Here is a 15802-nt window from a genome sequence, read left to right as displayed (position 1 = left end):
CCCACCACCACCACCCACCCACCACCACCACCACCATCACTAATGTCGTCGTCACTGCCACCACCTTCTCCACCACCACCCACCACTACCACCGCTTCCGTTACCACCATCACCATCGCCGACACCACTACCACCATCACTGTTACCACCACCACCACTACCACCACTAACCAACCTCTGTTACCACCTACACCACCACCCTACCACTACAGTTGTTACTACTAACTCTATATTCAACACCATTACCTCTATTGCCACCACCACCACAACCACCGTCGCCGCCACACGCACCCACCACCGATATCCACCACCACCGCCACCGCCACTAACACCCACCGCCATAACCACCACTGCCTCTACCATCAACACTAGTGATGTCACTACTACCACCACCTCCACCTTCATCACCACCACACACTGCCACCATCACCACCACCGTCGCTTCTGCCACCATCGCCGCCGCCACCACCATCGTTTACTATTTTTATAATTTATATAATATATCTTTACATATAATTATAAAACAAAGTAAAAGTAAACAAAAACCAAGAATGGTAGTTATGTCATTTTACACTATTCCAATTCCATTTTCTGCCAACCAAACAAAATATAAAATTGGATTCAAATTCCATTTACTGCTAGCCAAACAGAATATTGAATTAGATTCCAATTCAAGACAGATTCCAATTCCTCAACAAATTCCAATTCTTTTAAAATCATTATGTGAACCAAACGCCGCCTTAGAATATATGTACAGTATGTATTCATTAACACTTTATAAAATATATTTCCTTTTCCTATATATATAGTATGTTTTTATACATATACATACAATACTAATGTATTTTTTCCAACTTTTTTTTATATATTTATAAAGTATGTATTTTTGTACACTTCAAAATACTATTTTATTTCTTTATAAATCATTTTTTTCTATATAAAATATGGTTATTATTAGGGCCAGGATCATCAAAGCGTTTAGGATCCTCAAACCTCATCAGATATTCAAGATCATCAACTATCTCAGGATCCCGACTATTACCGTTATTATTATTTACTAACATTTATAACGGTTATATTTCGTTCTTAACTAACACATGTGCATAAATAGTCGAGAGAAGAATTATTCTTAACAGATTTTCGTCTCAACTATCCTAAAGACCCGGAATACCAAGTCAATCAACGTTCACAAAGCTGGTGATAGAGGATCCCGGGAATATCGGACATCTTGTTAGCTAGTTTAAACTATAAATTGACACAATCTCGCACACGACACACTCAACTGACTCTTAGCTTACTCTACGAACTTTTTCACTTGTTCTTACTAAAATACTCTTTGTAATCGTCATTTTATATTAATAAAATCATCAAGGCATGTGATCATTATCACCTCCTAAGGTTTGTGCCAGAGATCCTAGCAAGGATGAAGGGCTTTCCTTGTAAACAATCGTGTCATTCTCTTTACCTTTTTCTATTGCACAATTCGAACATCACAGCCTCTCATTCAATTTGGTTGATATATACTTGTGTAATTTTTTGACCAAAACAATTTGGCGCCTACCGTGGCCCGTGGTGTTCAAAATCCACGAAAGATCATGTCTACACAACCGATCCTTTCTTCATCCTCTGCTCTTTTCATTCCAACCAAAAACCTACCACCTCCTCCAAGTGGACCCCCTGGTTAGAGGAAAGTGCATGATACTTCCAAGAGAAACACCCCTCCGGGCACTAACCAAGGAAGTTTGGGATCTTCAGGACTCCAGGATCCGACTGCTCCGGTCACTACTGCTGAACTCTTCGCTATGATGAGGAAAATAACGCAACAGATGACTCAGCAACAACACGACAATAGAACACTACTTAGAGAAGTGGAGAGGATGAAGGCGGAACTTCAAAGATCTCAGGAAACGATGCCCATAGTTGTACAACCAAGGATCCTGAACTTCAACAATGCAGGATCCTCAGGAAATCAACAGGGGAACAGAGCTTCTGCTACTACTGCATCACCCTAGGGAACGACTGCAAACAATCGAGCATCTATAATCAATGATCTATATGAGCCTTTCAATACTCCTAGAAAACTTGATTCTAGTAACTTCTTAAACAGCAATACTATCAATACTAACTTTATGAATGTTTATGCAGGAATAAGTCTAAACATGGCTAGGGAACTTCAGGAGTTGAGACAGATGATCTCAAGCGTACCTGGGGTAGTTCAACCCATACCAGAGGCATCTCCAAAAAGTCACAACATCTCGAGATTTGCTCCTGCGATAGCCGATACCGAAGTTCCTAAGCGCTTACAGACTCCTAGCATGAAGCCTTACGATGGAACTACGGATCCTGAAGAGCACGTAGCACAATACCGAGAAAGGATGGAGATCATTCCCATCCCAGTGCACTTGAAGGAAGCTTGCCTATGCAAAGGCTTTGGCTCAACCCTCACGGGATCAATTCTTAAATGGCTGCTAAACGTTCCTCCCTATTTTATCACTTCATTTGCACACTTAGTCAATATTTTCAATAATCAGTTTTCTTGAAGCAGAACCTTCGAGAAGATCACTAGTGATCTATATCGGGTGATTCGGGATCGTAAGGAACGACTTAGGCATTTTGTTAACAGTTTTGGAAGGGAAGATTTGAGCATCCCCAACATTGATGTGGCGACTTTTGTCGAGGCCTTCAAGATGGGTCTGAGGAAGGATTCACCCTTCTATGAAGATCTCGTGATGACTCCATGCAAGATATTGGACGAAGTTAGGTGCCGATCATTGAGGTTTATAAGGCTTGAAGAGGATAAAGAAGTACAGAAGAGGAGCAACCCTTCAAGTCAATACGAGAATCCCAATAGGAAGGTCGAATCTTGGGCTCCAAGATCCTACAAATCGAAGCCCTATTCCAAACCAGATCATCACAGGGTGAATGCCCTCGAAGATGAAGGAGAGGAAGGGGAACCCCCTAAGATCACTAACTATTGTTTTTCTGTGGATGTTTCAGGTTTAATCCATGCTATGCAGGATCTCGAAGACGAAGCAAGGTGGCCAAAGAAGGATAACAAATCTACCCGTTAGAAAGAGAAGTCCAAATGGTGTGATTACCACGAAGATTTCGGTCACATGACTGAGGCTTGCATAGCCCTAAGAAAAGAGATCAGCTACCTCCTTAGCAAAGGGAATCTTAAAGAGATCCTCAGAAGAAAGAAAGAAAAGTCCAAGGAAAACAACCAGGATGGTTACAAGATCCCGGAGAAACCAGGATGTCCACCCAAAAATGCCAAGATAATTAACATTATCTCAGGCGGATCTAACATTCGTGGTACTTCTTATTCTCATGCTAAAAGACACGCCAAGTTCTATAAAACAGAAAAGGAGGATAGACCACGGAAGAATATCTTGGTCAGCAATGAAAAGGAAATCACGTTTGACGAAACGGACAGGGAAGAGATCCAGGATCCTCACCATGACTGACTCGTGATTACACTGTACATTGCCAACCACTTCGTCAGAAGGATCCTTGTTGACGGAGGATCCTCGATCAACATCGTACTATTGGACGCACTAAAGAGGATGAACATCCCGGAACCGGAGATAATCAAAAGATCCTCGATCCTCATAGGATTTAGCAGAGAAACAAAACACACCATCTGAGAGATAAAGCTACCAATATACATAGAGGGGGTAAACTCTATACAAAATTTATGTGTTATTGACACCTTATCTTCTTATAATGTGATATAAGGAAGACCATGGATCTACGAGATGAAAGCGGTTCCATCTACATATCATCAATGTGTAAAGATGCCTACTCTTTGGGGGACAGTGAAGATCATGGGAGATCAACAAGAGTCAAAGGAATGTTATAAAATCTCTATGAAGCCTGCAACGAAACCCCAGCAAGCATAGCATTTAAGGCAGGGGGCACGACATGTTCTAGAAACAAAGGAGCAAGACGTGAAGGAAGTGCCCCTGAGCAGCGAGGATCCTGAAGCCAAAGTCCTCATAAGATCCTCAATACTTGATCAAATTGAGCAAGACCTATTAAACTTCCTTCGAACCAGAAGCAAGACGTTCGCATGGAAACACGAAGATATAACAGGTATAGACAAGAGTATTATCACTTACAAACTTAATATTGATCCTTCTTTCAGACTGATACATCAAAAAAGAAGGAAGTTTGCACTCGAAAGGAATAAGATCATCCAAGAAGAAGTGGAAAAGCTCCTCAAGAAAGGGATGATCAAGGAAGTGAAGTTCCCGAGATGGCTAGCTAATGTAGTTCTCATACGAAAGAAGAGCGGCAAGTGGCGAGTATGTGTAGACTACACAGATCTTAACAAGGCTTGTCCTAAGGATCCTGTCCCTCTACCACACATTGACTCCATGATAGATGCAACGGTTGGCCATAAACTCTTATCCTTCATGGATGCTTCAGCAGGATTCCAACAAATCCAGATGGAACCATCCGATCAAGAAGATACAACATTTATAACACCAACATGTATATATTGTTACACTGCAATGCCTTTTGGTCTTAAAAATGCAGGTGCAACATATCATAGACTGGTGAACCGGATGTTTAAGGACAAGTTAGGGGATAACATGGAGGTTTACATTGACGACATGGTGGTGAAGTCCATGAAAGCTGAAGACCATCTCAGGGATCTCAAAGAAGCCATTGACATTCTAGACGAATACAACATGAAGTTTAATCCGTCTAAATGCCACTTTGGGATGAAGTTGGGCAAGTTCCTTGGGCATATGGTAATCAAGAGAGGAATAGAAGCAAGCCCGGAGCAGATCAAAGCAATCATCAAGCTGAAATCTCCATCTTCAACAAAAGACATCCAAAGACTAATTGAAAGAGTAGCAACACTCAACAGGTTCATTTCAAGATCCTCAGAAAGGTGTAAGCCCTTCTATGATATCTTGAAGAAGAACAAGAAGTTTGAATGGACCGAAGAACACAAAGAAGCTTTTTAGGAACTCAAAAGATACTTAAGTTCCGTGCCACTGCTGGTGAAGCCTATAGATGGAGAACCAATTCTCCTCTACCTCTCGGTATCCTCAAGTGTGGTAAGTGTTGTCCTAGCCAAGGATCTTAACGGAGACCAACATCATATCTATTATGTAAGTAAAAGTCTTCTGGATCCTGAAACCAGGTATTCTCATCTCGAAAAATTAATTCTTGCATTAGTAATTGCTTCTACTAAATTAATACATTATTTCGAGACACATAATATACATGTGAAAACTAATTATCCTATTAAGAATGTGATGAGAAAAGCAGAGATGTTAGGAAGGATGGCAAAATGGTCAGTGAAGTTAAGCACGTTTGACATCAAATATGAGCCAAGATCCGCCATAAAGTCACAAGCATTAACAGACTTTGTGGCTGACTTTAGTGATGATCTACGAAACGAAGTAGACATTGAAGCTAAACAAATCCTAGAAGATGAACACTTGGAAAAATGGACACTATTCAGGAATGGACCTTCAAACCAGAATGGAACCAGGCTCCAGATCATACTAAAATCGCCACATGGGTACATCCTACCCCATGCAGTTAGTTGTGAATTCAATGCATCCAACAACGAAGCGGAATATGAAGCACTCATTATGGGACTACAATTGGCTAAGGATCTTCAAATCAAGGATCTTTCACGTATTTGTTGATTCTTTATTATTAACCAATCACTTCAATGGATCTTATGGGAAATGAAGATTCCCACAGAAGAAAACACAGAAGCAGACGCATTAGCCAACTTAGGATCCTCCCTAAGGATCCCACCAGAAATGAAGATCCTCATAACCCACATAATAACTCCAACTATAGAAGCCCTTTCCGACACACCCGATGACCCTGAACAACCAATAAGTGTAGCAGCCATCAGAGATCCTGACCCTCAGATCCCTCCCCAAAGGGATCCCAACGAACAGGATCCTCGAAGAAGTCCACGATCATTGATCCAACCCATTATGGAGTATCTCCAAAATGGCACGATCCCAGCAGAAGAAAAGCGAAAGAGAATTAAGAAAAAGAGTCTCAAGATTCGTAATAATCCAAGGTAAACTCTATAAAAAGTCTATGGCTGGTCCATACCTCAGATGCTTGGAAGATCCTGAAGCTGCAAAAGTCTTGAAGGACATACATGAAGGAGACTATGGCAATCACACTGGGGGCAGATCCTTATGCTCCAAGGCATTGAGAACATGATACTACTAGCCAACCATGAAGAGACATTATTTTCTACATGCTCAAAAGTGTGATGCTTGCCAAAGACACAACAACATCCCACATCAACCGGAAGAACCTATACATCTTATTATTGTTGGATTAATGTCTAAGTCCATAACTATAATTGGTAAGACTTGACCCGACCCGGCATGGTCCATTTGGGTTGCATGGCATCATGCATTTGGATAGACTATAATGAGAGAAATAACACTTAAGGTTGGTTAATATATTATAAGTTCTAATATATTAATAAGGTTATTTAATTAGTATTGATCAAGAATTAATTTGGAATTAATTAAGTGATCAAAAGGAGACTAATTAAATATATGGGTTGATTGTGTAAATCATTCATTCTTATATATGTGGGCTTGTGATCCAAGATTCCTTATGTTAGACTAAGTCCATGGGGTGACCCATGGATACTCCATGGAGGTTAAAATCTATGGAGCATAAGGAATGGGTAAAGTTATGAGTTACATGGTGTAACCCTAATAGCCACCATATAAAAGAATCCCATGGCTCAAGAAATCGTGTACTAATGTGTGAGTGTGAGGGCTAGACGATTTTAAGGAGTGTTCAAGTTTCTCTCAAGTTATTCCAAGTGTATTTGGTGTTGTGTGAACCATTTGAGGTGTCACACTTGGGGCGCTAGACACTCAAGCTTCATGAAGACATTCTACATCAAAGAGGTATGTATTCTATCTTGTTATATTTATTATTTTGTATGCTAGATTAGGATAATACCTTGGATGTTCATAATTGTATGTATAATAGAGAAAACATAGATCCAAGGTATTTAGGGTTGCATGTACACTTAGGAGTGTTAGAATGCTCATAACCCAACAGTGGTGTCAGAGCCTAGGCTTGTTTTCTTGTTATACTTGCAAAAGTAGCTGAAAAATCGAGTTGGATGCATATATTCGATTGTTTTGGCTGGAATTGGACTAGGAACATTACCCTAAGATGTTTTTGGACTTATAAACTTGTTTTTGATGTGGTAATGTTCATGCTAATCCAATTTCTAAGATAATTGTAACCTCAAGTTATGGAGGTTCAAGAGTCTCTTCATTAAATTAAAAAAAAAGTGTAACCTTAATTAGTTCCATAAGTTACAATAAAAAAAGTTATTTTTTTTATTAATTAGTTTAAAGTCCTCCATAACTTGTCCTCAAGTTATGGAACTTGAAGAGTTTTTTTTTTAATTAAAACTACTTTAAACTCATAAGTTATGGAATTAATTAGTTTTCAATAGTTTCAAAACTTGCCCTCAAGTTTTGGAATTTGAAAAGTTTTCACTTATGAATACTTTAATTCCAAGTTAGCCCTTAGAATTTTAAAAGTTAAAATTCAACCCTTATACTTTATAATATTATAAGTTAATAATATTTATATATATGTATAAGAGTAAAGTCAGTCTTATCGTTAGTAGGCCTCATTCACGAAGCCGGTCTATAAGGGGGGTATAAGGTTACTGCCTATAAAATGGCAGTTTAATGGGTGTCCACTCTCACCCACCGCTTCCTTGAGTGGTGGAGGGTCGTTAGCCGAACGGGTAGGACAAGGACTATAATTCTCCTTTCATTAAAAGTATTAATGATAAATACTAAGTAACTAAACTCTTATTAATACCCAATCTTAGTTACTTAGGAAAATGTGAATTTGGTGCTAACCCATGAAATTACACTTTGCACTTTGCTTAAGTCGTTAGTGGAGCGTGTGTGATTAACCGGCACACTAACCTGGACTTAACAAGGTAGGCAAAGGGTAACTTAATATTTATCATAGTATCGGTGGAGCGTGTGTGGTTAACCGGCACACTGATTAAGGGGTAAATATTAAGGGTGATTTGCATGGTTATTCACACCTTGTTTTGTGATCCTCGGCATCCCAGTCACAAAACCTGAAGGGCACACTCGATATTGAAACATGCCTTTGAACAGTTCAATGAATCTCAAAGATCTAGGACTTTCAAATCCAATTAAAACCTAATAAATTATTTCGTTTTTCATGGTGGAAATTGGTGAATCGTCATTCACCTACCTTCAAATATTTTATAGCTTGGATTACGGCATCCCTCTTCTAAGTTATAAAATAGTTTGTTGGGTCCTAGCCTTAATATTTCATATTGGGTGTCATATTAAGGACTTTAAATCAACTATCTTGAATATCTCCCAAAAAAATGTCTGGTCTAGACATTTATGATCTTCCCAAATCTCTTGAAACAAGCTTTCCTAAATGAAGATGATGTCCCATGGATATCATACTTCCTCCACCTCCTCCAATTATTCTCCCTAACCCACAAGTTCTTGAAAAGTTTAAGGTCACTCAAGCCCTATTGGCAAGCAAAGGTCTATGTGTGATCACATCTTGGAGATGTAGTCACATATTGACAAGCGGGGAGAGTTGAGTGTCAAAGTCTTGAGAAAGTTGGTGGCTCAACTACTTTCTAAGTCACATAGTGAGTTCCTTTGGGACTCCTATGAAACAGACTATGACAAGACCCTTAATGATCTTATCTATTTGCTAAGATCAACTTCCTAAAACTTTATGGACATTGACAATGATGACATTGGATATCCAGTAAAGCTCTCTCTTCCCAATAGAAAGGGATCGGCCATAGTCAACTCGGTTGACCAAATGGTAAAGAGAGAGGCTAAGTCTTAGATAGTCCCATTATCAAGGGTCCATTGCCAAAGGAAGGGGCATTGGTTACGAAGCTGCCAAATTTACCTAAGGATGTTAAAGTCAATAAGTTTGGCTCTACTTCAGGTAAAGTCCATTGTCTAACTCTATTAAGTACATGCTGATTCTGATCGCGAAGATGGATTTCAATCGCATGGTTCGGTGATCAGAATTTTGGGCTATTACTTAAGAGTTATGATATTTATATTGCTTAGGAATAGATAACAACAAGGTTTTCATATGGATTGTAAGGATAAGTTTTTCCGCAAAGTTTTAAAATAAAAGAAAAAGGTTTTGATTTTATTTATTTTAAGTATCCTTACAATGGCATTTGTGAAAAGTTGTTGCTTATAAGATTCCATTGATAGCAATATTGGAAAAATGGATTTGATTCTTTCGGTTGTGGTAGTGTCTAATATTACCAAATAAGGAAAGATTCTCATCACCCAAGGTTCAATTGGACCGAAACTTGGAATCATGCAAGTTGTATAGTATGATGAATGAGAACTTTCAGCTTGGAAAATTAAGACTAGTTCCTTGTTCACATGTATATGTGAGTCAAGTGAAGGACTAAGGGATCAAGTACACATTCTTGTGCACTGATCAAGTCCACCATAAAAGATCGATAAGACTATTCGTTATGATTTACTAAGGCTTAGTAAATATGATTATACTTACAAGCTTAAGTATAATTCTGAGACATTGGAAAAGTTTCAATGTATGACAGAACGAATGAGAAGAATCAAATTAGACAGAAGGATAAAAGTTTCTCAAATCTGAAAAGATGGGAGAGTACTTTAGTATCATGTTTTAAGATCATCTTAATGATTTTGAGACCTTATCACAATTCATCCTCTAAGTGCATTCTGATAGTTAAGAAGAGGAGTTATGAATTGTTGAAGTGGTTAAATCAAGAAGATGATTCATACATCGTTCCAAAAACAATTCTTAGAGTTATACTCTAAGATTGTAACTTGAGTGACATGTCTTAAAAGATGTTTAAAAACACTTGTCAAATGTAAGAGTAAAAGTTTTCTACTCTTGTACATTTGAAATTGGTAATTTGTGATGTTTTGGATAAAACAAAGATCAACAAAGGCCAATTGTGTTAAGTGTCTGTCTTGATTAGAATCCACACTATCTCTTGAATATTTGGCAAGAAAGTCTTATAGGTCAAGGAGACAGTGGGAGTCTAAAAGATCCTGAAAGAATTTCAAGAACTAATCAAGAATAAAACCTGAGGTTCTTCACTAGCACACGACTTGAGGTTTATAACCTATCATGTTGACATATTCTGTGCCCATTCCAGTTAAAGTTGGCTTTGCATAGGAGTTCTGAAAGTTCTCAATTGGTTGCATAACAACTTGGAAGCAATGGCAGACCCTGTACTGCCAGGTGGCAAGAAGTTAAGATTGCATAAGTTCAGTCCATATGAGTTTGGATTTGTCATTATCCTTGTCTTGTGACTATGGTTTTGACGATTCACATGGATAAGAACACATACACCATAAAATCTAAGGGTCATAAGGTTTCTCTCCGATTCATGAAAATGATGGTGAGGAAACACTTCCACCAAGTAGATTTGAAGCAGATGGCAAAAGGTCTAAACAATTGAGACTATGATTACGGCATCCCTTTTTCATAGTTCTGAAATTATTTAGACACATATGCATGCTATCTAAGGAAAGGTGTATGATTTTGATAAAGTTTTATCAAAGCATCTCGTATCAGAAATCTGAACTTTGGTAAGGAAGTCAATAAAGTATTGATTTCTAGAAGTCCAGCTGATTTCCGAGTACATGTCAAAGCTAGTGGGAGCATAAGTGTTATGCTAATAATCATCATGTTAGTGGGAGCATGATAATTATTGTTAGTGTTGCAAGTTAGCAATGTTAATTATAGAAAAAAAAAGTTTCAATTCGTGTGGCTGCAGGGATTGAAAAAGTTGTTTTGCTATAATTAAGGGAGAGGAAATTATACTTCATTTCAATTCTAAAAGCTTAGATTGAGATTTTAATCGTATTTAATCAAGGATATATATATATATATATATATATATATATATATATATATATATATATATATATATATATATGAATTTCATGTTGGAATGGCTCAACATAAGGAAATTCTAAATATGGGTCCATTATTTGCGTTCTAAAATTCGATTATGATTACGGCATCCCTTTTCATAATCTGAATTTTGAGGACTTGGCAAATTGAAATGGAAATATTATAGCAAAAGACTGGTTTAGTCTATATGTGAGACATCATGAATCGTGTCCCATATGCTTCAGATATAGGATCGATTACATGTGCTATATTCATCCTTTCTAAAATTTTCCAAATGCCTGGGGCATTATGAAGGGAAAAGGTCTAGAATTGGATATGACTAAAATGATTAAGCAATTGTCGAGGACAATCTAAGGTTTACCAAAGATTGGTTGCTCAAGGACAGTTGGAAGTATAATGTTAATTCTGGAAGGGCCATATTGACATAATCTGTAAGGAGGCAACTCTTGTTCAGAAGTGATAGTCAAAATGGAATATGGAAATGTTTCAAAGTTAGAAATTATTCAATCTGTGTAAGATTAGGAAACTTAATGAAAGAAGGATGTTTCCAAGGAGCTGATCTCCTTTGGAATGCTCTGTAATGATTGTTGTCAAGTCTTTCTGACATCGTGCATAATCATTAAGAGAATCAATGCATATAAGTTTAGAATCTAACAGATTTCAGTAAATGGCATGAATTTGGAATTCTTGCATTTGCAGTAAGGATTTGGGACTGTGAAAAGAGGATCATTGGAGTGATGTTCAATTGATCTATTTTACAAAGTAAAGATCATAGACAAACATAGTATGCATACTTGGTGTATGGCATGACTAGTGTTTAGAAAACATAGTGTACATGCTTGGAGCATGGGACAACTATTGTTTTAAATTCAAGTATAAAGTTGATAAAACCGAAACAATGAATAATGAGTAATCAGTATGGTGATAAATAAAAGTGTTTATTTATATTCATAGGGTTTGATACCATATTTGATTCATTTATTCTTATGTTTCACTTTGCATGTTTTGACTTCCAGAATAACTAAGTCGCTCTTCCTGAATGATTAAGTTATTCAAACCATCCACAGTCGGTCATATGTTGGAAGTAGATATGAATCAAGACTGTCATGGGTTGGTTTGTAGAGGTCCAAGTTGGTGGACAAAAGTGGTGCTACAACACTCATGAGTGCTCATAAGTTCTGAGTATTGGATTCAACCCGCGCTCATTTGAATCACTTCATGGATTTTATCACGAGTGATCATGAGACGATAATATCTTATATTCTTCAAACCTAGAGATATGAGTTGTTACTATGAGTTGGTTATACATTGATTGCACGAAAACGCATTGGTAACTCGATGTTATAAAACGTGCCTTTGTGTATGATTCAACAAGTAGTAGAACAAGCCATATGAGTCGAAGTTTATCCATTCCTTTTACCTTCGGGATAAAAGCGATATCTGTGGGCCCCTCGATGATTTAAAGATGATACATGTGAGTGCTTGGCCAAGACAGGACTGATTTGATTTGTTCAATCAGTCAGTCATCATGAATCGGAAATCGGGAAACAACAAATGGACAGAGAGAATGATTGATAATCCATGTCTCAGTCCATATGATATCTAGAATGGAGGAATATATGATCCCTTATCTAATGGACAAGTCATTGACAAAGGTCAGAGTTCGACAGAAGCTTTTGAGAGCTACGATTGCTGATCGGTTCCTGAAGTGATACGCAATAATAGTTTTAGACTTATCCAAGTGGGAGACAGTTGGATTAATGTCTAAGTCCATAACTATAATTGGTAAGACTTGACCCGACCCGGCATGGTCCATTTGGGTTGCATGGCATCATGCATTTGGATAGACTATAATGAGAGAAATAACACTTAAGGTTGGTTAATATATTATAAGTTCTAATATATTAATAAGGTTATTTAATTAGTATTGATCAAGAATTAATTTGGAATTAATTAAGTGATCAAAAGGAGACTAATTAAATATATGGGTTGATTGTGTAAATCATTCATTCTTATATATGTGGGCTTGTGATCCAAGATTCCTTATGTTGGACTAAGTCCATGGGGTGATCCATGGATACTCCATGAAGGTTAAAATCCATGGAGCATAAGGAATGGGTAAAGTTATGAGTTACATGGTGTAACCCTAATAGCCACCATATAAAAGAATCCCATGGCTCAAGAAATCGTGTACTAATGTGTGAGTGTGAGGGCTAGACGATTTTAAGGAGTGTTCAAGTTTCTCTCAAGTTATTCCAAGTGTATTTGGTGTTGTGTGAACCATTTGAGGTGTCACACTTAGGGCACTAGGCACTCAAGCTTCATGAAGACATTCTACATCAAAGAGGTATGTATTCTATCTTGTTATATTTATTATTTTGTATGCTAGATTAGGATAATACCTTGGATGTTCATAATTGTATGTATAATAGAGAAAACATAGATCCAAGGTATTTAGGGTTGCATGTACACTTAGGAGTGTTAGAATGCTCATAACCCAACAATTATCTCTCCACGACCATTCATGAAATGGGGAATGGATGGAAAATTACCAATAGCTCCAGGAGGAAAAGACTTCATGTTGGTGATGATTGATTACTTCTCGAAGTGGATCGAAGTTGAAGCCTTCGTTCATGTTAGAGACAAAGAGGTAGTCTCATTTATTAAACATAATATCTTGACCAGGTTCGGGATCCCAGCTGAAATCATATGTGATAATGGATCCTAATTCATAAGCAAGAGGACAAGAGACTTTTGCACAAATTGGGGAATCAAAATGATAATGTCCACACCTGTTCATCCCCAAGCTAATGGTCAAGCAGAATCTAGCAATAAGATCATAGTAAACAACTTGAAGAAAAGGCTAAATAAAAAGAAAGGAAGATGGGCAGAAGAGCTTCCTTTCGTCATATGGGCAGATAAGACTACTTCCAAAGTAGCCACAGGTCACACCCCCTAGTCCTTGGTGTTTGGGACAGAAGAAATGATCTCTACCGAGTAGTGATCCCGACAACAAGATACTTGCTCCAAAATCAAGAAAACAATGACAGGAACCTAGCCCAGGATCTTGACACTGTTGAAGAACTCATAGATCTTGCCAAGATACGAATTGCTGCTCATCAAGAAAGGATCACCAAGGCTTACAACAAGAACATAAAATTCAGAAGATTCCAAATAGGAGACTTGGTATTAAGGAAAACATTCCAAAACACCAAGGATCCTAGTGCAGGTAAATTAGCTCCTAAGTGGGAAGGACCATATCTCAGAGATGCTGAAGTAGGAAAAGGAGCATATTGGCTAGCAACACTCGAAGGAGACATTTTTCAAAGATCCTGGAATGCTATACATTTAAAAGCATACTATATGTAAATAAGATTAATTTATCTTCAACAAAACCGAGGTGCACATATTCTTTACCTTAAACTTTTCATCATTACTTATTTTCTCCTCGAATACATTACTAACTTAAGCATAGGAGGGGCGTTAGCTAGACTAACGCCCACCCCTAGCTAACGTTTGCTATGCAGACCAACGTACAGCTAAGGATCTCCGTAAGCAATGATCCTGAAACATAAGGATACTCAAGGTTGAAGATCCTGAAACGTAAGGATCTTGACACATGAAGATCTCAGCATCTTAACACTTAAACAATTCCATTATATCAACGGTATGATCTTTAAACTATCATATACACAAGCTAGAGACCGATCATCTCTCCTACGCTTAAGGGTACTTAATCACCTCTAAGGTTTAAAGAGCTAATTACCTCTTTCACATGAACTAAAGTTTATACATCTCGCTTGAACGCACAATATCTAACTATGGGATATGAATAAGGGGATCATTTCATGCTGCAGTGGCTTGGCAACCCTCTTATCTTTGAACATAATTTAATATCCTTAAGGTTTATAACATTTTCATGTTATCTGAAATTGGGATCTTACCCCAGAAATTACATAAGATTTATAACATCTTCATGTTATCACACGTTGGGATTTTCCCAAGAAAATACACACGAATCATAACATTTTCATGTTATCATAAGTAGGGATCTTTCCATGAAATATTTCACAAGTTGGGATCCTCCCCAGTACATAACATTAACATGTTATCAATTGAACTTATGATGTTACCCGAGAATTTTGTCAAGGTTTACAACCTAAACATGATATCCTAAGAAGGGAATTCCCCTGTATGATCTAATGATTAAGGATCCTCATCATTAAGGATCCTCGTTCTTAAGGATCCTCATCATTAAGGATCCTCATCGGTATGGATCCTCATCAGTAAGAACCTTATCATCAGAAGTCAACAACAATCCTAAGTTCTTTCCTAAGTTGAGATTTATCCTCAGTAAATTCTAAGATTGAAAATTTTATGAAGCCTAAGGAAAAACTCGAAGACAATCAGGTTCCATCTTTCCTTGTTCTTAACTTTGGAATTTTTTAATTAAAATTAAGGATCTTAAACTTTTCAGGATCCTAAACTAATTGCATATTTATAAACTTTCATCACTTGAGAGTCATTTACTATTTTTAATTGATGTATTTAAAGAAGTTTTAAACCACTTAGATTTACCAAAACTAGGTCTTAACAAGCTCTTTTATACTTGTTTTATTATAAAATTTTGAAACTCTTAAGGATTACAGGTCAGTCGTCAAACTTTTAGCATTTTAAAATGCTTAACAAAGTCAATTCTCATTATTTTAAGTTATTACTTTTAATTGTTAAACTAATTCAATCCTTATCAAATCATTTTATCTATTATTTGCCAAAAGAACTTTATCTTTAAAATTATTCACTGTTTTTAGGA

The sequence above is a fragment of the Lactuca virosa genome, chromosome 8, assembly GCF_052849685.1.
Source record: "Lactuca virosa cultivar CGN04683 chromosome 8, Lactuca_virosa_CGN04683_v6, whole genome shotgun sequence".
NCBI classification, from domain to species: Eukaryota; Viridiplantae; Streptophyta; class Magnoliopsida; order Asterales; family Asteraceae; genus Lactuca; species Lactuca virosa.
The sequence above is the reverse complement of the archived record's forward strand: the minus strand, read 5'-3'. Positions refer to the sequence as shown.